The 23,635-nt window shown below is 49.8% G+C and overlaps 1 protein-coding gene across 3 annotated transcripts in view; it reads right to left on the bottom strand.

The window, feature by feature from the left end:
* The window catches only part of BCL9 (BCL9 transcription coactivator), a 64,743-nt gene that overhangs the window by 27,026 nt on the left and 14,082 nt on the right, over positions 1-23,635 (bottom strand). The window contains exon 1 of one of the 3 annotated variants that reach the window (XM_068395167.1): positions 8,837-8,904. The exons of 1 other annotated variant lie outside the window; for it this stretch is intronic. The gene's annotated coding sequence lies outside the window, so the exon portion shown is untranslated. Of the gene's footprint in view, positions 1-7,731; positions 7,787-8,836; positions 8,905-23,635 lie in introns of those variants that run through there. One more of the 3 variants, XM_068395164.1, reaches the window with a different exon arrangement.

Raw genomic sequence — 23,635 nt, 5'->3', positions numbered from 1 at the left:
CCCAGTGTTTTCATCAGTGAACAACTGAACCAGAATTCTCCTTCAGGTTTTGCATATTCTGCAAAGGTAGCAAAGATGGCTTCATGCAACGTACACGAGCAGATTTAAAGCAATTTGTAGAGCGTAAGTGACATGGTTGAGTAGATAAATCGCAGGCATATTAAGAGCCACCAAATCCAACCTAACCTGGTTTTAAAAAAGCCCTCCTGATAAGGTAAAACAGATACCTGCACCCTTCGTTCAGAAGGCATAGAGGACAACAACAGGCACATGGAGACCATCCGGTGACCAGAGGGGTCAGCAATTTAAAGCTCCCTTGCTCTGCTACTATGCAGAGAGACCCACCAGAGAGCTGAGCAGGAAGACTACAGCGGCACTGCTTTCTTCAGAGGCCAAACAGCCACGAACGCAGGACAACCAGCTCGGAGTAATTGCACGTGCTGGGAGTTGAGCAGGCAGCTGTACAGATACCTGCGCCTGAATCACAACTGCTCGGAACCGAATACAGAATCACAGAATCAACCAGGTTGGAAGAGCCCTCTGGGATCATCGAGTCCAACCATTGCCCTGACACCACCCTGTCAACTAGACCATGGCACTAAGTGCCATGTCCAGTCTTTTCTTAAACACCTCCAGAGATGGTGACTCCACCACCTCCCTGGGCAGCCCCTTCCAATGTCTAATGACCCTTTCTGAGAAGAAATTCTTCCTAATGTCCAACCTGAACCTCCCCTGGCGAAGCTTGAGGGGCAAGCTCCCCCTCAATTCTATATGCAGTTAAATCACTGCATATATCATACACTCCTTTTACCATAGGTTGTACGACTAAGGAGCACTTAAAATCAGTGTTGTTTTCAAGACTACACCACCCAGTTTTCAGTGAACTCTCAGAGGACGTCGCTCCACCACCTCTCAGCCTCACTTTGTCGAAAGAAATTATGCCACTGGTAAAGCTTGCTTTCCATTTTCCCTCCTTCAAAAGCATTTCATTGATTCTGCCTAGGCTTTAAAAACAGACAAACAAGCCAACCACCTTAGAGTTCCACTTTTCATCTCCCTTCCCTCTTCCACAAGCTCTTTCTCAGAGGCCAAAGAAGAAAAAGCTCACCTCTGCTTTTAAGTCTGTCTGAAAAAAAAAAAGGATCTTGGAGCATGCCTATATCTACTCTAAATAGATAACATTCATTCTTCAGATATAATAAACTGCAATTTCATAATAGTCTCTCAAATAAATTCAACGAGTGTTGTCAAAGTAGATCAAAAACAGAGCACTGAAATCCGACTGCTGAAGACCAGTAAGAACAACCCACAGAAGTAGAAGTAAAACAACGTAAAGTCCGGTAGCAGCAGTTCACTTTTCGCAATAGCCACAGTTTACTAGCTCAGATGGGCCACCAGGATCCAACCAGAAGCTGATGCAGTTTAACGGCACATCTCACACACTGGTCTCACCCAAGTTTCCAGAGAAGTGTGTGAGAACCCCACAGCAAAGTCAGGCACAAGCAGCTATTCCCTCCCTCTCTTTCCCAATGTAGAAGCACAGCCGTTAGAGCAGACTAAAAATCAAGGTTTAGACCACAGGCTTAGTGCCTCTTCCAAAATTTCTCCTGTCACTGATTATGGTAATTGAATATTCTTCATATTCCTACAGACATCTGATCCTTTTTAACCCTTGTTGAATTCTTGCTCCTGATGATTCTCACAGCATGAGTTTCACTGCTTAATTGCAGCCACACTAAATAGTTCTATCATGAATTTACATATTCTGTATCATCAGACACTCTTGGAGCTGCGGAAACTTTTCCATAGCTAAACCACCACACTGTTCTTTTTGCCCTGGTTAAAGCTTCTTAAAGAGGGTTTCTCTTTTTATACAGTGCATATACGTTCAGAGATGAGAAACATTTTTGGCAAAAAGAACAAGGTAAGCTGAAAGAACTCTTCTCAGGCAAGGGAAGCTGTAACAAATAGGTGTAAATAACATTTAGCAAGTTTAGCAGACTCTTAGGGGTAGAGTTAGACAAGCACTCCTTTTGGCAGCAACGCTGGCTCGAAAAACTGCTGCTACCAATATTTCCTTCCACCCCTGCACCACACTGTCTGATGTGCCCATACAACCACTCGCGTGGCCAAACAGTGAACCAGTTTGGCAAACTGATGCAGGCTAAGTATATATTTTTCTTTTTGCCAGGCTCCTTATAATCCAGATCAGTTCCTTGAGCCGTTTCAGCACACGGCTGCTCCAGCAAGCAGCACCTGAACGCCACACACAGAGGGGTGGTGTAGAGTTAAAACGGGCAAGTGCCAACGGCTCCTCAAAAGCCAACTCTAACACTGCAAGAAATGCTCACAGGTACACTAACAGAGTGCAGCTAGGCCTATAGGTGATGGTATAGTCACAAAGTATAGCCCCGCTTCTTCAAAAATCTAAATTAAAAGTCAACATTGGAACAGTTCGTTTGGATTCAGCACACATTAAAATGTCACCTTATGTTTTGCTGTCGTTGTTAACTAGCATTCGTAAGGCTGCGTGGTCTTCGAGGCAACTCTTCAGAAATTTCCCAACAGATGGGGTTTTCTGCCCGAGTTCTTCAAGATTATCTGGAATTCCTAATTAGGAATAAAGTTGTTGTTCTTCTGCACTTGTATAGTCCCTACCACAAAGGAGGTCCAGCTCCAAAATCATTAAACTTTTAAAACAGAAAAACCACCTAACACACAAGTACAGGTACAGGGGAGAAGCTAGTTTAAATGGGACAGGCAGAGCAGTGCTCAGACAAAAATTCAGCAATGAAATCTCCTTCCATTCACAAATTGCTCTGAGAACCTGAGTTAACACCTTCATTTTGGCAGCAGGAAGACTAGAGGGACTCCAGCAGAGCTTGTAAGCAGGAAATCCAAGCCCATAGCAAATCTTGCTGGGTTAAAGGACTTCGTATCTACGTAAACAGACCACAGACCTTCCAGAGGCACGGAGATCTCTGTGAAGTCCAAGGCCACGCAAACTAGATGGAAGGATTTTATGAAGGCTGCCTGCATCGCTCTGAAGAAATTCTGGTAAACTTCTAGAAAGCAGAAGAGATCAAACCCTGCTAGGTAACACAGCTGACATTTAAGATGGGAATTAGTTTGAATACTCACTTGAGTGTAAATCACTCCACAAGATAAAGTTGTTGTGCCTTTTTTTTTTTCTTTTTCCGTTGAATTTATAAAAGACCAACAGAATTCCTAAGCCATAGGCATAGTTTGTAAGGCAACGTAATTGACACAGCATGTCAGGAACTCACGAGGAAAATAAAAGTCTCTAAAGAAACATGTAGAAATAGGTATGGAAAGTCAATATATTACAGAGTAGCAAGCCTTTGAATAGCTAGGAAATATGGATCAAAGGGACTCCATTCTTATCCACCTCAAACTTCTAAACTGTTCAGAAAAGCTGTTGTATATTAATATTTTAGCCTTGTGGCTTATAGTTGCCTTAGTTTCTATATTTGGATATTTAGTGACAAATGTAGTTTCTCTGGCTGTGGACTAACCCTAACTGAAAACAATCCAAGTACACGAACTGTGAAGATGAATTGCAAGATGGGGGGGAGAAACACAGGGAAGAAAGAGTCCACACCCGTTGTATTCATAATATACAGAAGAGATCTGCAAAGTTTCTGGTTGTATGAACAGAAACCTATTTATTTTTTTTCCACAATAAAATTCAGGTCCTGCCGAGCTTAGGAGATTGTGCTGACCGATAAACAAATTAACTGATCACAAGAGAAGAAAGCAAAACACCTCCCCCAAACCACAAAACCCTAAAAAGACACCTATACACACACCCCTAAGCCTACAAAAAGGTGGTTACAACAGTACTGTCATGGTCTAGCTACTTCCCTCACACCAGAGTGGATCGCAGTTTCTCCCAAAACATCTTCATTGCATCTATGAGCTAAATAATCTGTACTGGGAAAACTATACTGGGAAGTCGCAACAGAACTTGTACCAAACGTTGCCAAAACCAAGTACACACACACACAAAATACATCCCCAAAAGAATTTCTAGTGTTAACCTGACCAAAGATGAGCAGCTGAATGGGAGGGGGACTTCGACAAAAACTTGTTTAGGGTGGGTTTTTTTTTTGTTTGGTTTTGTTCACACTTATTTAACGTCAATGATTGATTACCATTTTGGATAAAGGAGGTCTTTGTTAGTGATTCAGCATCTCCACCCCTTCAATTAAGGTGTTAAGAGTTCACTACAGTGCAGTGAGACCCAAGATCCCCAGACCCCTGCCACAAAAAAAAAAAAAACACCAATCCAAAAAAACAGATCAACAAAAAAACCACCCACCCCACTCGGAAAACTCCAAAATCCCAAAACTGACTTCGTTGCTAACTCCAGCTTAAAAAAAGAAAGCTGCCTTTCTTTTGTTGTTTGAGGAGGGGCCAGCAAGGGAGACAGGGAAAGAATATGAGCCCCTGAGCCATTTTTATGCTCTAAGAAAAAAAGGACACATTCATTAAAAATAATCTCTTTGGAGATCACTGTCAAAAAGAAAAAAAAACAACCCCACACCACACAACCGAGCCATCATGCCCACTTGTCCCAAATGGCTACAGTACTGTAGACAGCAAGCGGGCATTACAGCCCCTAAGATAAAGCAGGAGAGAGGTAAAGAAAAAGAAGACAGGAATAAAGCTGTTCAGGTATGTTAATTCTCTCGTTCCATATTATCTTCCAACAAAACAACAAAAAAAATCTACATCACTTTTTTTTTCCTGCTTTTAAAGCTTGATACATTTAAGGATGCTTCAGAGCATCCTGTGATGTCTGTGTGGGCTTTTCACAGAGAAATCGAGGACAAAATACTTTCCAGGAAAATAGAAATGTTACTGGAACCCCTGAAAACTGGAAGAACTGTCTCCCCCGCTTCCTCCAACTGGATTTTGGCAGTAGAGCAACTAGTCACCAACAGGGAGGCTTAATGAGACAAACTTGGCTTGGCACAAGCTTTTCCTCTCTGCCCCAGAGTCAGTGAGGCTGATGCCCAAACCAAGGAGAAGATGTTACTTTACAAGGTAAGAGCTACAACGCTTGATGCTCCTCTCCCAGAAAGTGAGGTTCATGGTTATTTCCAGCCCAGTTTCAGAGTCCAAGTTAGGTCTGGCACCTGGAGAATAAAAGCATCTTCCTTTTCACATTGGTGGGCTTTGACTGGTTCCCCAATCAGCTCCCTACTGCCACTTACTATTTCACACTTTCTTTGCTGCGTGACAATTTTCTGATTTCTCTTTTTCACTATTAAACCAGTAACCACGTAATCATCCCACCTTAATATTTTGTATCCAAATAACAACCCACAGTTGACTGTCACATCAGATTCTTCCCATCTGTGTCCTCATGCTTTGTCTACCCTCCCAGAGTAACATCCACCTTCCACATCCCAAACATTCAGTTCTCAGAGGCCTTTTTAGTCTCATCATCCTGTCACCTACACAGTGGCCTCAGGGACAGAAAGTTGGACAGCACAGAAATGCAGGGTGCTCTCTCTCAACCCAGAAGTGGAACCTTGCTGCTTGCATGCATCCACCAGCCCCATCATTTCCCTGTGCATTTGGGGTCTCCAGTGGTTTTTTTTCTCCTTGTCATCCAACCCAAACACATTTTCCCTACCTTGTCAGCTACTGCTCTTCCCCACAATCCCTATATACAAGACCCCCTGCCACACTCTTAGTATCCCACAAACTCCTCTTGCACAACTATCCCACACGCCAGCCCAACACTACACACTTAGGTTCCCTGAACTATCTACACTGCTGCCCAGCTCTGGGCCCCTACAATTCCCTTTACAACCCTATGCACCACCTCCCTCATGCTGAAAGCACTTCCTACCCCATAGTCTGGCTCCCAATGCTTCCCCATACCACAACCCATCACTCAAGTCCCAGCTCCTCACATCCTCCCATCACTACCTCCATCCCTTCGTGTATCAATTTTTCTCCCCAGCATACCTCATAGTCCACATCTCTGCATCTGCCTCTCCTCATCCCTTCCTGCAAACACCCGTATTTCAGTTCTTCCTGCAACAAAGCCCCCCATCCCTTCCTCACAGAACATCCCTGATGACCTACTGTCCCACGTACCTTCTCCCACCCCGCCGCTGCATGCTTCACCTTGTACCCCACTCCTTATATCCCTACCGTAGACCTTTGTGCCCCAGCCCCTCACTTCAGCTCCACCACAGACTCCCCACATCCAGCTCTCACCCCACTTGCACCGGGCTTCTTTCTCCTAGGACACCCCCAATCCCAACAGCCTTGCCCCGGTGTTGCATCCCCTCCTACCTTATGTCCCAGTCCCTCACTGGGATTAAAAACCACCTCTAATCCACCCAATACCACCCTCTCCATACAGCACAGCCCCCAGGGCACCCAAGCACCTACTCATACAGCGTGGCCTCCAGAGCACCCCAGTGCTGCAACCCACAGCACCCCACACCCCTGCACACCCCACACCTCCACGTGGGAACCCAATGCCCCCCGCACAACGCAGGGCAACCCGCACAGTACAGCCACGCGGCCATCCCGTGCCCCCCAGAGGACCCCACACAGCAGAAGCCCTAGGGCATCCCCTGCACCACAGAGCATCCCACACACCCTTCCCACAAAGCACAGCTCTTAGGGCATCCCCTGCACCACAGAGCAACCCAGGACACCCCACACATCCCTCCACGCAGCACAGCCTCTAGGGCATCCCCTGCAAGCCAAAGCACCCCAGACACCCCACCCACACAGCCCAGCACCCAGAGCACCCCCTGCACCACAACGCAAAGCGCCCCATATGCTCCTCCATCCAGCACAGCCTCCGGGGCTCCCCGGGCACCCCAAAGCACCCCGCACATCCCCCCACAGAGCACAGCCCCGGGCACCCCCCGCACCCCACACATCCCTCCGCAGAGCACAGCCCCGGGCACCCCCCGCACATCCCTCCGCAGAGCACAGCCCCCAGGGCATCTCCTGCACCACGGAGCACCCCCCACCCCTCCATTCGGGGCACCCCCCAGCGCACCTCCCGCACGCCGGGGCACCCCCCGCACCTCAGAGCATCCTCCATCCCCCCGCCACGCAGCACACCCCCGGGGCACCCCACACCCCGCCACGGGGCCAAGCAGAGCCCCGGGGCCGCCAACAGAGCCGCCGGGGCGCCGCCGTCCTGGGGGCCGCGCTCCCCACAGCGGCCGCCGCCGGGCCCTCCCTGCGGCGGCCCCCCGGCCCCCCCCCCACCGCCCCCGGGCCTCCCCCAACTCTCAAACTTTGGGCGGGCGGCGGCTGCCGGTGCCGGTGGTCGCCCGGTGCCCGCCGCGCCGCCTCCCCCTCACTCACCGCCGGGCCGTGGGGGAGGGGCGGGGGCCGAGGCTCCTCTCAGCCCCGGGCGGGAGGGGGCGGCGCAGCGTCTCCCCCCGGCGACGGCGGGTCCTTCCCCCTCCCGCAAACACACACAGGCTCCATTGTCCGCCAGCGCCTCCCCCCCCTCCTTCCCGCACACATGGTACCGCCCATCGCAGCCCCTCTCGCCCGCTCCCGCTGCCACTCCCCCCCCCCCCCCGGCTTTTCCCCACATTGCTTCCCCCCCCCCCCCCCGCGCCTCCCCCCTCCCGCCGCGTCCCGCAACCCGGAGAGAGAAATGGTACCGCCCGTCGCGCGCGCCCCGCCCCGGGAATGGTACTGTCCCCTACTCACTCCGCCGGCGGGACCGCCTCTTACTCCCCGTTCCGGGCAGTGGTCTCGCCCGGCCCCCCCCGCCCCGCCCCTCCCCAGCGAGAGGGCGGAGCCTGCAGCCCTTCCCCCCCCCACCCTCCCGCCTATCGCCTACACAGTGGTAGCAGCCGGGCTCTTAAAGGGACAGGCTCGCCGCGGCGAGCGCCCCGCGGGAAGCAAAGCGCCACCCCCTTCCCTCCCCGCTCGCCGCGGCGCCGCCCCGGCTATTAACATAGCCTGGCCCCCGCCTCGGGGCGGGCCCGCCCCTCCGCCCCGTTTAAAGAGACCGCGCGCCCGGGGCGCTTCTTAAAGGGGCCGCCCCTCCCGCGCACACCTCCCCCCCCACACCTCCCCTCCGCCGAGTCGAGCGCCGAGAGTAACCCCCTCCCCCGCGCCCCGCCTGCCCCGGTGCCCGCAGCCGCAGGGGAGGCGCCCGGTGAACCGGGGAGGGGCCGGCGCGGGCCCCCTGTCAGAGCGGGGCGGCGGGAGCCGGCGCCCCCCCCCCCCCCGCCCTGCCCCGCCCGGCGGCGCGCGAGCACCTCGCGCTCCCCGGCGGCGGCGCGCGGGGCCCGCCCCCTCACGGCACCCCTAACGGAAACGGCGCGGGCCCCGCGCTGAGGGGGGGGGGGCGCCCGCCCGCCGCCGAGCCCTGAGGCCTCGCGCGGCCCCCGGGGGGAGGCGCCCGCCGGGACCGGGGGTGCTGCGGGAAGGCGGCGGGTGCCCTGCCGTGCCAGCCCTCCTCACCGCCGTCCTGCCCGGAGCCGCCGCGGCCGGCCAGGGCAGCTCGGCCGGGCGCCGCCTCGGCCTCACGGAGGGGGGTTGTACACGCTGGGAAGTCGGGTGGGCACCGGCAACCAGCAACGGGCGACGTCGTCATGGCGAAAGGGGCAGTGCCCGGCGGTGCCGGCTGGCGGGCGGGCAGGACTAGGCAGGACCGCCGTGGAGCAGCACGCTCGCTCGGCCCGCGGAGCCCGAGCACTGAATTTCCCTTCCACGTAGGTCTGAAGAAGGAAGGGGACGGCTGGGCACGGGCAAGGCAGGAGGAAAGCGGGAGGGAAGTTCTGGAGGCGAAGCACGTTTCTCCTACCTGGTGGCTGAGCAACTCGACTCTGCCCACCAGCTGGCAGCGGGTTGATGGAGCCGCTCTGAGGGATCTGAGGGCCTTTTCTGATGGGAGAAAGCACTGGGTTAAGCAGCAGTTTGCAACCGAACAGGGAGGAACCAGACAGTAATGACAAACAGACACAACCTATCGATTCCTAAATGTGCTCAAGGGCCCTATCCTGAGCAAACGCTCCACGTTTGGGGGATTAAACGTCAATGTAGTTTGAAGCCGGCTGGCAGTTAAGAGTTTTGAAGATTTGTAGCAATCCCCCGCCCTTTTCACTCTTCGACTCACTCTGTGAAAAGAGCACTTTCAACATCCACTGATCCTTCTCCTTCACCTCCACAAGACGTTCTTAAAATGGGCGATCTTGTGGGTTGTAAGGAAGAGCTTTCCAAACCACCGGTGGCACACAGCGGCACAGAACCGCTGCAGCCTGACTAGAGAAAGCAGGCGGGTCATTTTTGCATATCCGCGATGCCTGAATAACCTGTTCTGCCAATACAACAGAAGTGAATAGAAATGCAGAGTGTGTTCTCCCTCTCCCTTTATCCTCAAACGACCCACTCTTCACCTTGTCCAACTTTTAAGCAACTCAGCTCTTTGGAAGAAGACCCTTGCAGCACTGAGCATTCACACAGGGCGTTGCTCTGGCAGATAAAACCACCTCCTCTCTCTGCTCAGCCCCCAACCCCTAAGGGGCTTTTCCTCTCTTTGTCCCTCTCGTCTCCTTCCCTTGTCCATGCCCACTTGGTAACATCGTTACAGAACTCTTCACAGCTTCCTGAGCACTGCAACAGTAGCCAATTCACACCTCTTACTGTAGGTAGATAGATACTCTTCCTTGGAGGCGATACTTCGTAACAGTGGTTTTCAATCCCTTCTCATTTGCCGACCAGAGCCCCTAAACATTTTCCCCTGAACAGACTTTCAGCCCACTTGTGCCTCTTGCTTCTTTCCATCACTTTTACCAGACAAGTCCCTTGGGCTACAAGCTCCCAGGATTCACGACCTGAAGGTGGAAACTGTTGGTCTCTGGCCAGTCCTTCCACCTCATCCACCGACGCCAGCCCTACCTGTACCTTTCCACTGATCATGGCAGTACTTTCTAGAGCTGATGTTGGCAAAACCTGACTGATCAGCTCCACTTGAACCACCGCCACCTTTGTCGCCTTCAATTCAGCCCGCTCCTTTACTTGACGTACAAACCTTCTCTATTTTTACATCGATACGGGTCTTTTTTTGGTGTAACACCTACAATTCCCCCTCTCCTTTATGCATCCCACACCAGCGAAGGCTCAGTGGACTGACCCCAGGGAAGGCTGCAACAGGAGTAGCTGTACAGAGTAGACCAGCCAGGCAGCAAAACACGGTGTGAGGAACAGATATGCCTCACAGTGCCTTAGATGGAAGACCCAGTCCCACTCTCACCCACATCAGGGACCCATCGTGGTTTGCTTAAAAGGAAGTTTGGTTCCCCTGGGCAGTAGAGGCTGGGATTTTTCTAAGGAGCCTAAGGAAGCCAGGCACCCAACTTCCCTTTCCTGAAGGTACCTTTGAAAATCCTGGCCTGTGCTTCAATCCTGACACATCCAGCAGCAGCGATAAAACACGAGGTGTTAGCGGACTGCCTTTTTTGTTTTCCTCCCTCCTCCGACCCGGTACTTTGCTGTCTTGCCCTTTGCGGAGTTCGACCGGGAAAAGGAGTATAAAACGCTACTAGTTCGCAGATGCTGTGGTTCCTCCAGCTCCCCTCCCATCCCCCCGACCCCATCCCCCCACATTTCAAACAGTTATAAATGACTGTGCAACTCTGCAGGCAGCGGTCTCAAATAACCACACCAAGCCTCTCCCCTCCAACGGCTTTATGTCTCTTCCTTCCTCTCTTCGGGGCTCCCAATAGCAACTATCAAGGTGTTTTGCTTCACTCTTGAAGAGTTAAGTTGCTACTTCACCCACCACCTTTGGGAATCTGCCACAGCAAACCGAGAGCAGTGAATTCCCAAGGCAGGGCTTCTCAGCTGAGAAATCCCTCCTGCTGTCCTTGAAGGGTTTTACCATGGGAACTGACAACAACAAGCTCCCAAATGATCTTAACTGCCATGACAGGTTGTAAGGCAGGATTTCAGGTAGCGGAGCCCCAGACCACGGGACTGCCAACCTCAAGAGCATCCCTGCGTACCGGGGCCTGGCCCTCCCTCGGCCAAGCTTGTGAAAGCTGCTCCAGAGAAGCCAGCTGACCCGGCTCTTTAGAGCACTCCAGCATATCCAAGAACATCTTGGAAACATTACAGCTCTCACCACACTGCACTCGCTCTCTGCACAACTCCCTGGCTGCGGGAGGGACAGAAGATCAGTCTTTCTGCTCAAAAGCAGGGTCCTCTGCCATTAGAGCAAACCAAGCCGAAGGAAAGTTGCTACAGGAGCTCCAGTTCTGCAGAGCAGACAGATCAGACGAGACAGGCCAGCCAGTAAAATACATTTGCATTACACTTTCTATATATGGTTTAGAGCACGGCACACCCCAATCGCAGCTTTTATTCTCTTTAAGGGCCCAGCCCTGCAAACACTTGGTTTTACATGTGTAAGTAGAGTCCCACTGAAACACAATGGAGCTACTCATGCAAATAACGTTCAGAGCGTGTAGGGCTGTGGCTCTGTTGCGCTATTCCATCCGCAGCAGACCCAGTTTGAGAGGATCCTGTGCGCTCTCTCACACATTGCCGCTCACTTGTGCCAGTTAAACTGTTTCTGTAGCCACCTCATAGGTGAGCTGTTCAAACGATCCAACTTTTCTCTAAAAGCCCTACTAACAAGAGCAAATCCTTAATGCCAGACCAGCTCCAGTGTAGATTTCATCCCCACAAGCGGCTGAACTAGCACAACTGGAGGAGGTGGAAACATCTGAGGAACAGGAACTTTTGAAGATGAGACTGAGGGCAGGCAAAACAGTGACACGGAGCCTTAGTGTGAGAAGGCTGGAGGCATTACTCTCTTCTGAAGTTATACCCTGCTCATGACCATGCACTCTCTGAAGTGGAGCCTCTTCCCCAGCCGCACAGCCGTTCCACATGAAACGAGTTTCACCTCAAACACAACAGCAGATTGAGCCTTTTCAGTCATTAATGCTTAAAAACCTTCCCTCAAGAAAATCTGTCACCATTAAGAAGAATCTGCCAACAGCCACTACACCCAGGATCAGGGATGTGTGCTCCTCCTCGCAGGTAAAGGCTGTAGTCACCACGTGCATCTGTAGCCCGTACACCGCTGCTTCTGTGGTCAAAGGACCCCTTGCTATTAGCTTTGACATGGCACATTCGGGCCATGCGAAGTGTCCCCTACATTTTTTTTTCAGTTTATGGGCTATTTTATCTCTAGCAACTCTGTGCTGAAATTGCACCACATCTTTCCTGTCTGCTGAGGCAAGATTTCCCTCTTTCAGTGTGATTATAAACTTCCAGCAGGGAAGCTCCACTAACTCCTGAAGAGCTTTGCTCTCCATACTGCCTCCCCACTTCAGCATTCGTGTACACCTGCGCAAAGCGTGTGTACAACGCTAGCACTGTTGGAGGTGAAGAACACACATCATTAGGAGGATGTTTTGCTTTGTTTGTTTGCTTTAGGTTTGGGGTTTTTTTCCCTCTTTTTGCTCTGGTGTAAACGATCAGAGGAGCTGCAGGACGAGAGCGAGATCAGGCTCTGTGAATCTTTTTCTTACGAGCTTTATGTGGCTGCACGCTGTAATGAGCCTTCTCAAAAGGAAACTACCCATTCCTGTGAGGAATCCAGGTGATTACGGTTTGCATACCACCATGATCTCTCTGCATGGGCACAGGGGAGCTGCCTTCATGAACCTTGCTGCAGGATGAAGTCTAAAGCTGGACAGTGTGAAAGAGATGGGAAAAAAACACAGGAAAGGGTAGTATAACATCCACTGCTAACTTGGAAAAAAACCCTTCTTTCACAGAATCACACAGAACCACAGAATCACAGAATGTCAGGGATTGGAAGGGACCTCGAAAGATCATCTAGTCCAATCCCCCTGCCGGGGCAGGATTACCTAGATCATGTCACACAGGAACGCGTCCAGGCGGGTTTTGAATGTCTCCAGAGAAGGAGACTCCACAACCTCTCTGGGCAGCCTGTGCCAGTGTTCAGTCACCCTCACCGTAAAGAAGTTTTTCCTCATATTTATGTGGAACCTCCTGTGTTCCAGTCAAGGGATGTCACTGAGAAGAGCCTGGCTCCATCCTCATGACACTTGCCCTTTACATATTTATAAACATTAATGAGGTCACCCCTCAGTCTCCTCTTCTCTAAGCTAAAGAGACCCAGCTCCCTCAGCCTCTCCTCATAAGGGAGATGTTCCACTCCCTTAATCGTCTTCGTGGCTCTGCACTGGACTCTCTCTAGCAGTTCCCTGTCCTTCTTGAACTGAGGGGCCCAGAACTGGACACAATATTCCAGATGCGGCCTCACCAGGGCAGGGACTTTCAGAAAGTCTTTTATTTATTGTAAATCATTCCTAAAAGACTAGGAAAGCAGGCCTGGGAGAGGGGGGGAGATTGTTGTGGCTTGCTTTCTAGTTCAGTGTCTTTTGGTATTAGACATTGCCCTGAGCCTCCCCAGTTTTGCTGAACCTCAGTCCTGCAAATATCGGAGAACATTGGTAACTTGGTTTGGGTGAACAGTCCCTCTGCGCAGTCCCTCAGTCCTGGCTAACCGGGGAGGTCCCAGCTGACTGGAAGTTAGCAAATGTGACGCCCATCTACAGGAAGGGCCGGAAGGAGGATCCGGGGAACTACAGGCCTGTCGGTCTGACCTCGGTGCTGGGGAAGGTGATGGAGCAGATCATCTTGAGTGCTATCACATGGCACGGACAGGACGACCAGGCGATCGGGCCCAGTCAGCACGGGTTTATGAAAGGCAGGTCCTGCTTGACTAACCTGATCTCATTCTATGACAAGGTGGTCCGTTTACTGGCTGAGGGAAAGGCTGTGGATGTTGTCTACCTAGACTTTAGTCAAGCCTTTGACACTGTTTCCTACAGCATTCTCCTGGAGAAACTGGCGCCTCATGGCTTCAACAGGCATATGCTTCGCGGCGTAAAAACCTGGCTAGATGGCCGAGCCCAAAGAGTTGTGGTGAATGGAGTTAAATCCAGTTGTCCAAAGAAGGGCAATGAAGCTGATGAAGGGTCTAGAGCACAAGTCTTATGAGGAGCGGCTGAGGGAACTGGGGTTGTTTAGTCTGGAGAAAAGGAGGCTCAGGGGAGACCTTATCGCTCTCTACAACTACCTGAAAGGAGGTTGTAGCGAGGTGGGTGTTGGTCTCTTCTCCCAAGTAAAAAATGATAGGACAAGGGGAAATGGCCTCGAGTTGCACCAGGGGAGGTTTAGATTGGATATCAGGAAAAATTTCTTCACCGAAAGGGTTGTCAAGCACTGGAACAGGCTGCCCAGGGAAGTGGTGGAGTCACCATCCCTGAAGGTATTTAAAAGATGTGTAGATGTGGTGCTGAGGGACATGGTTTAGTGGTGGACTTGGCAGTGCTATGGCCTATGCCTAGGCCATGCCAGGCCTATGGTTAAAATACATTTCTGGATCTCCAGAGAGCCTTCCAGTTGATCTGCCCTCCTTCAAGACATTATCCCACATCAAAACTCTGATGTGATGAACAAATCCCACATATTGTAACATTCCAATTGCAGGAAGCTCTTGCCCTATTTAGAAAGTCATCTCTCAAGTCAATAAGCAGGTATGAGGCAAATACCACGCAGCCATAGAGATAAATGCTCAGCTTTATCTGCTATGATGAAAAAGGAAGGAGAAGAAGGAGGAGGAGAGAAGAGATACTGAATCAGAAGGGAAATCGGGTAAACAGAATCTGGGGAAATACATGCTCATGCAACACATGAAAAATATCAATTCATACTAAACAAAGGTGGGAAATTTTGGCATACAGGACACTCCAAAATCAATGTTTGCCCAGGAACACCGCTCCCACTACGCTGTCCCCATGTTTTACAGGGAACCACTAACATACACCAAGTGCTGTGGTGCTGCCAGGAGAATTTGGCTGCGGAATCGCCTGACCCTGGAGCCTTTTAAGATTCTCAGCCATGACTTCACACTCCCTTTGTATGTGCATGACCATCTTTGACTTCAAGGAGAAAGGGCATGGCAGCAGCTCAGAAAATCGCCAAACTCACCTCCTGCTTCCATTCAGCCACCTGCTGAGCCTAGTCCAAGACAGCAAGCCCTTTGCCTAGCCACGCAGCTACGTTCTCTCTAACGCCTGCCCCACAGCGCCAGAGCACACACGTGTGCACTTTCATGGTGTAAAACCAACGAAATGAAATTTCATTCCCAAAGGAATATTTTTGAGAAAGCCACGACCAGCTGAAGAAAGCGCCTTTCATTAGGAGCATCCTTCTCACAGGATAAATAGAAGGAAGCTACGTCTGCCCTCAGACAGACAGAAGAAGTCATCTGTTGCCAACACATACAACAGCCCTCTTGGCATAAGAGGCTTTTTGTGCCTTCCAGTGCTGCTCCTCCAGCGTCCGGCTGCTCAGGGTACCCGCTCGCTGTACGACAGGGCAGCGGCGCAGACTGGTTACACTCACGGACTACAGCTGCCCCTACAGTCAGCACACAGGTGTTGGAGGGTAAAATGTTGCTCATGTCTCTCCTGCAAGGCTACAATAAAATAAAAATAACTTCAGCATGATTTCCCCTCTAGATCGCACAAGAAGAAACTAAGCCCCCACTGTACTGCAGACTGGCCCATTAAAGCAAATGGTTAAATTCTGGCTATGAAAAAGTAGGCGTTGTTGTCTGTTTTGTGAGGCAGAAATCAATATTCCCGCCTCCTCTCCTTCTGTTATTTCACCTTGAGATACTCATGCTCAGATAGAAGAGATCTGCATCTTACTCGCTGTTACCGCAACTTTTCTCTCTCCAGTATTTCACAGGGTCACAAATGTTCTTGGCGTCCCAACCTGCCTGTGATTTACCGCTCAGCTCCCTAAACTGAACACCACTAGTGACTGAAGTAGTGACTGATTTTCCTTCCAAATCACACCATCGCAGCTATTTCTATTTATCTACACCCTCTATCTCAGTCATTTTGCTCCCTGTGCGCTCCAATAACAACCCTCTCTCTGCCACAGCCTCTTTCTTCTCTGGACCCCTATAATTCACTCCCTGGTGCTACCCTCTTCCATACCACGGTCATCTCGTATAAATGATGTTTTATTGTGAAATGCCCCTTCTGCTCTCTGTCTCCCTTTAATCTAACTGTGGGGGGTAGCTTGGTTAAGTCTATGAATTTGGGGGCAGGGGGTGAAGGAGGCAAGTCTGAAGGCAAGTCTGAAGCAATGTTGGCCGGGGAGAGACCAGCAGGGTAGAAGCAGCTAGCGCCATACCTCAACAGCTGCTCCCTCGACCAGGTTTCCCTTCAGCAGTTCAGATTCAGAGGCCTGGACCAATTCCTGCAGATCAGGTAGCACTAATGCCAGACTGACTGGGCTGTTCTGAAGAGCCCTCTTGGATGCAGCTCTGTCTACTATCATGCCTGCCTCTGTCACCTAAGGATTAGACAACTGCAATATGCTCTGTTTGGCACCACGCTTTAAATCCATTCATAAACTGAAGGCAGTGCAGAACACAGCACTCCGTTAGATAAGCCATGTCTCTCACCCACGATCATTCTCACATTTGTGCTCCGTTTTTATGCCATCTGACCACTGGTTTCCAGACAGATTTTAACACGTTCCTGTTGACATCCAGTGCCCTGCATACCAGAACCCTTCCCACCTGAGAAATCACCTCTTACGTTTCCTAGAAGCTTGTAGAAAAGACGTTGGGTATTCTTGCACAGGTACCTAGGAGAGTAGAGTTGAGGGTTGTTCAGTCTTTAATTTGCCATTGTTTGCTGGTGACAGTCAGATCACAGAATCACAGAGTCACAGAATCAATCAGGTTGGAAGAGACCTCTGGGATCATCGAGTCCAGCCGTTGCCCTGACACCACCATGTCAACTAGACCACGGCACTAAGTGCCATGTCCAGTCTTTTCTTAAACACATCCAGAGATGAAACTACTTGAGTTAGAATGAAGACAGTTTTCACTATGTGTCATCTTAAAATGTCAAGGGAGCTTAGACTGAATGGATAGGTGCTACCTGTTGTTTCAAATAGCTTTTGATGAAGAAAATACATTTCAAATCAGTCACTGATTTACAGGTGCTGTACAAAGACTGCATCAAACAGTGAGATGCCTCCAAAGAAAACAAACAGATTTTCCCCCTTGCTCTTTAGACATTGCCTTATCATCAGTGTGGTGCTGACTTTCTTTCTGAGAAGAGAAGGCTCAGAGGTGACCTTATTGCCATCTACAACTACCTGAAGGGAGGTTGTAGTGAAGTGGGAGCTGGCCTCTTCTCCCGGGCAACCAGCGATAGGACAAGAGGACACAGCCTCAGGCTTTGCCAGGGGAGGTTCAGGTTGGACACTAGGAAGAATTTCTTCTCAGAAAGGGTTATTAGACATTGGAACGGGCTGCCCAGGGAGGTGGTGGAGTCACCATCTCTGGAGGTGTTTAAGAAAAGACTGGACATGGCACTTAGTGCCATGGTCTAGTTGACAGGATGGTGTCAGGGCAACGGTTGGACTCGATGATCCCAGAGGGCTCTTCCAACCTGGTTGATTCTGTGATTCTGTGATTCTGTGATTCTGTGTGATTCTTCTGCAGTCATCATCGGCAGCTTTCAGATCTGCAAGATCCGAGATGACAGAGGACTATACCAACAAAAACAGGAGTCCTCATTATTAGAGGGCACTTGAGAGTTTTAGCTTAGCTACATAAATTATTCACTTTTGTCCTTCTGCATTTTAACTTGTGCACTTTTATGGTGCAAACTCTGGACCACTTTAGCAACAGATGTCATGACCGGACATAATTCTGCCCAAACATCTTGCTAGTCCCTCTCTGCTGAAGGTGTTGGCCTCTCACAGCTGAACTGCAGTAACAGACTGCGTGAATGTTCCTAGTCCATCTGAGCACAAAATCTGCCAGTTTATTTTAAATCATATCTGTTTATTCCCTGGCATGAATACATCTGTTTACAATACCTGCCTTGCAGGTCCTGAGAGACATCTAGGACAGCATGTTTCTTTTCTATCTATATCCTTATATTTTAGAGCATCCTTTTAACACGTGAGACGGTGCTGCATAGGGGACCTGCCTTGGTAGTGTAACTCTGATGGGATACACTCCCCGTGCCTTGGCTTGCTTACAAGATGGGCTGTTCCTACACACAACTTGTACCTTTTACCTGTCCTTTCTGTCACACCAAGACAAAATGAATTCCAGCAGGCCAGCCAGTGTGCAAGGAATGCAGGTAATACTCCGGCTACAGTGTCTTTAAGAACCACTTGCATTTTGGTAATTGCTTTTGTGTGAGTATCCAGCATCAAATACTGCAGCACAAATCTCTTGTAAACATTTAAATGCTGAAGTGCGGGTACCTTCCACTTAAGAATCAGATAACAAAGACTGCTGCTGCTTTGTCCAGCTAACACAGCTTCAGCCTGCCTGGGTCCCACGCGAGTCAGCTGCCTTCCTCATCCAGGTCCCTATTTCCCCCATGTGCAGAGACTGCAGTGTCCCCCATGGTGTCCCAGCTCTTGGTGCTGTATATGATGTTCAAAACTAAGCTTTGACGGTAATGAGAAAGGAGAGGAGGACTGAGCCTTACGATGGTGGACTCTGAAGTCACAGATGTGGGGAAGAAATAACAGTTGTTCTCAGACGCTATCAGTTCCGCATCTTGTTTCCATCAGGACAATGCTTCCCAGGCACTTATTCGAGCCATCCTTACAAAGCATCTCCCAAAGAAAAGGGTTTATGTTACTAGCAACACACTCCAAAAAAACATGTCCCCATCTCCCTGCTGCCATAAGCAAGCACAACTCCAATGATTTCAATAAAGCTGCGCTTTCTGCAGCCCTCAGGCTATAACACTCCAGCAAACAAAGCCAAATACTCTAAGCCAGATGCTTTAAGGTCTGAATCCAAGTCTTCAATGTCTCACACATACCATCCACCAAAAGATGGCTGAACCCACACCTTCAGCTGGCTGTCACAGAGCTCTTTCTCCCACCAGCAGAACATGGATCCCAGGGCCTCCTCCTGAGGCCCAGCGATGGCTGGCGGACCTCAGGCTGCTCCTCACGGGCCCTTCCCCTTTGACAGGGCAGCGGTACCTCACTCCTCTAGGCTCTGCGCTGCGTCGGCACTCCCAGCCTCCCTGCTGAGTCCTCTGCCCTCTCCAAAAAGAAACCCCGCACCCCACTCTAATGGCCACAAAGATGAGTTTGAGCAACAAAATGCTGATACCAAAACCAAATGACCTTACAATTTCAGCTGCTTACCACTCCAGTTTCTTCACTTCCCCATCACACAGCTTGTTTTCCCTTTACATCTACAACATCCGAACAAACACCGCTCCCTCCAAGCAAGGGACAGCTCGAGGCTGTTGCCAGACTAGGTTTGGGACCCACTGGCACACGCTGAAAGCATACCCGTGGCTCAGATGACAGCACACACTGTGGAGTAAGAAGGACGTAATGCTGGGTAGTTGCTCAGGACTGAGTGAACACAGCACATGAATGGTCTTTCCAGCTTCAGAAGGGGCCCCTGAAGGCCAGCAATAAGGGACTTTGGCTTGATAGTATAGTCTGGAGAACGTGCTGCACACAGATCCAGTGACTAATGATGAAAATCCGTAGGCAAAGGAAATGTTTTAAAACAGAGGAGGAAAATCTACTTGAAATCAATACCGTGAAGGTCTCTAAAAGAAAACGCTCTGCAAAAAAGGACACATTTGCCACATATCAATCTTTAATGATATCTTGTAGTTCTAACAAAGCCTTTCTTAAAAAAAAAAACAAAACAGATACTGTAATACACCTGATAGAGCAATCATCCTCACGTGGCAAAATATGATTTTCACACCTGGTAAACGAAATGATTCTGCTGCATCCCGAGGCCAGGGTTAGGGCTAAGGTGAGCTGTTAATGGAAGGTTAGAGACCACACAATGGCTCTTCAGGGAGCACCTTTCAGATGTTCTTTTCATGTAGGGTAGCACGCAGTGATCAGAAGGCACTGGCGGCACATACTAAAGTCACTGTCACTGACTGGTTCTAACTGTGCAGTCGCCAGTTGATAGCTGGGGCTAAGATAGCCTGCTTGCACGCCAGAGCTCCTCACACTCAGGATAAGGCTCGCTCCCTTGTAAGAGCGATCCTGTACTCTTTCATCTCCCTCCTGGCACGCCTTCTGCAGCACACCAGGGTTAACCGCTCACTCTCTCCTCGCAGATGAAGAGTGAAGCTATAGAGCAGAGACAACAAACTTCTCAACCGCATACAGCTAGAGCCTCTGACCTATTAAAAGGAAAGCACGCAGTGAAAATCAAGGAAAATCCTGATCACAGGCTGTGCTGGTAGGAACCCAAGGGCATTCAGAATCTGCTCTGTATCAGTGACTGCTAGGTGCAGGCAGGATGGCTACGCAATGTGCCAGTCACTCGGGAAGAAGAGAGAAGTGAGACCTGTGGGAAGCCAGCAGGCCCCGGAGGTACGAATATTTACCACAAAAAATCCGTGTGGAATCAGCAAGAGGAAGGGGCAAGGAGAAATGCACGACATGCTCTAGCACCAAACAAGCCACATGGCTTAACAAGACGCTTTAGAATATCTGGCTCCATAAATTAGACTGTGATTCCCAGTTCTTTAACTCCCAGCTCCTGCTGACTTCTGCAGATAAAGGGGATGTTTGGCACTCCCAAGATCAGACGCCAGATCGAATGCTTTTCAAGAAGTACACAGATGAGGATGTTCCTAGGGAAGAATGAGCTAGAGCGAAGCCTTCAAATAAGCACAAGGAGAACCTCCTGCCCACAGACAGGAAAGTGGTAACCTCCTTCACTTCCTCTGTGGCTTTAACCTAAACCACAACTCCTCCCTTTGGGTTAGGAGTCTCTTCCACTCATTCAGATGTTTGTCAGCTTGTCTCTCTCTAATACCCAGCATCCGTCACTGCCACAGAGGAAAAATAAGCTCTCCTCCTTTTTTCCTCTCTCCCACACCCCTTTGGCAGTTTCTTTCCTAAACAAGAATGGCTTCAATGCACAGCAAAGCAAGTCTAAACTGCAGCTCTTCAGGCACAGGCACAGAAATTAGCAATTGCAACAGGAGGGAGCAGGGAGAAAGGAGACGTTGGCATACAGGCTACACCACCATTTGGGAACGCTGGCAGTGAGGAGACGTTGCTGCCAGCAGGAATAGTGACACCAAACCAGCTCACAGGGCTTTTCCATGAGTGCGAGCACTCCTTCCCAGCCCGGTGTGCAACATCCCTCCTTCTCCCCCAAAGAGCTTCAGAGCATGGACGAGGTGCTGAAAGCAGGGGGCGGAGGGGGGAGAGTGCAGCGAAGAGCTGTGCTGCCATGGAAGAGGCCCTTTGCCCATGCATCTGGAGGTGAGAAGGACAGGCCCCATTATCCCTAGTGTGGAGCATCAATTAGGGAGAGGTGGCAGCTCCCTCCTCACTGAGATCCCATAATCTGCTGAAGGAAGGTTTAACGATGCGAGAGACAGCGGCTCCCACCCAAAACCCTCCTGGTCCAAAGGCTTAACCTTCTGATACCCAAATGAATTAAACACAAGATTTCATTTTACCTTCTTGAAGCACTTCATTTTGTCAGCTTCAAAACTTTTCTCCATTTTTTTTTCAAGATGGGACACGAAACTAGAATCAACTTTTCCCGAAAATAGCAACAGTTTTGGCAAATCAGCAATTTTCTACGAAAAATGTATCACTGGAGGAAAAGCCTAACAAAACCTAGTTCTATCATCTCCTCCCAGCACCGCACGAGAATATGCCTCCGTGGTGTAATTCAGCCTTAAGTTTCATAGCAGCTCTGATTCAGACATATTGCACGCACAGATATTAGAATATGCCTTTGACATCATGAGAGCAATGCAAAATAGTGTATACACAATATGGCCAAGCAATGCTGCTATGGAAACCCTTGCTCTGAATTCCCGTATATGGGCTGTTTAAATTCTTATCCCTAATACTGCTTTAACAGAATTTTGTGTATTTTATTTCCTTGCTCAAGTAGTCTCCCTCCTTTTGGACTCTCCCCCTTGAAAAGTAAGATGGTTTTGTGGGTGAAGAAGAAGGTGATGAGGTCTGCACCGCATTCCTGGTGCTGCCATACACACCAGCTCCATGAGCTAGAGCAAGAGAGCTAACTGGTTTGTGCCTCAGTTTCTGCAGCTGTAAAATGGGAATAAGCTGACATCTTACTTCGGATATGACTCAAACGTGCTTTGAAATCCTTTGTGACAGCCAGAAGATACACGCATCCTTATTCCTATTTGCTACTTTCCGTAGGCGAGGAGTTACTGTCCTCTACAGACCTATGCTGATGATCTCTCTATATTGAAGAACCAAATCAGGAAGTACAGTCGCCCACTCATGTAGCGAACAGATAAGTAATAAAGCAGCACACTTGCCAACTTCTAAGGAGGTGGTTTCTTAAAAAGACATAGGAAGCTTTCATGTTTTGAAGATGACTAATTTCAGAAAGTTCCCGTTTCGCTCTCTTTTTCTTAAACTTATTCAAAAGACGTCTGTTCACCTGCTCTTCTGCAGTGTCTTCTGCTAGGGAGGGTCAGACAGGTGACATTAGAGGTAATGACGCTGGAAGAGGACTCTTTATCTGTCCATCTTCTCCATCTGCAAGGTGCTGCTGGTGATGCTAGCGGTACCTTTAGGGTCTCACCCCGACAAGCAGAGGATGCTGCAGCCATCTCTGCCGACTGCTTCGGGGTGCAGCGCATCGTGGGACACACGGCACCACCTCCTGCAAAATTTGAGCAGAATGTGCAATCTAACAACCATCACCCAGTAGCCAAAGAAACTCACCTGTGCAATCGAGTGATCGCAAATGCAGATTACATTACCTGATGGTGTCATTGCCAGACTGCACATTCAAATAAGTATTTGTTTAACGGTGTGATATACAGATAGAGCTTATGCACTTGTGGCCAAATTCACCCCTGGTGTAATTTCCCTAACTCCAGCAGCAATTACTCAAAGGATTAATTTGGCCCACAGTGTCTCCTAGTATATGTGATTCATCATTTCTTTCCTCTTACAAAGAGTAATACACTGGTTCAATCAGTGGTGATGTCCTGGCCTCCTGGAGGCTGCCGGACTCCCTGTTTAATCAGACATAAAACAAATCACTTGCAGAGGCAGAGGCGTATAAGCGTGCTTTAATTACAATATTGTAACACCAATTAGAGATCTATCTAATCGAGGACTCAGTACTTCCTACTCGGGTATTACTCCCATGTTGGGATAATTACTGCTAATTAAGCTTGGAACTAATTAGGCCAAATGATCTCATTTATACCAACATAGATGACTTCTAGGAGTTCACGCACACAAAAAAAAATCCAGGGGTGATTTTATCATTCCTGGACTCATCAGCACTTTGCTTTTGAAATGGACTGTCCCACCCCAATGGATAAGCCCTGTTAAAACTCAAGTCCCAGATCTCAGATGATCTCAGATTCTTCCCAGGTAGAGAAATGCTCTCTGAAGGCATTTCAGTTGGTTGGCCCAAGTCATCACCAAGACACAGGGGATTAACAGAGCTGTGTCCCATCACGGCCTGGTTCATTCAAAACCTGCA

Source organism: Nyctibius grandis, chromosome 2 (assembly GCF_013368605.1).
Source record: "Nyctibius grandis isolate bNycGra1 chromosome 2, bNycGra1.pri, whole genome shotgun sequence".
Classification (NCBI taxonomy): domain Eukaryota; kingdom Metazoa; phylum Chordata; class Aves; order Nyctibiiformes; family Nyctibiidae; genus Nyctibius; species Nyctibius grandis.
This window is presented reverse-complemented; position numbering and strand designations above follow the sequence as displayed.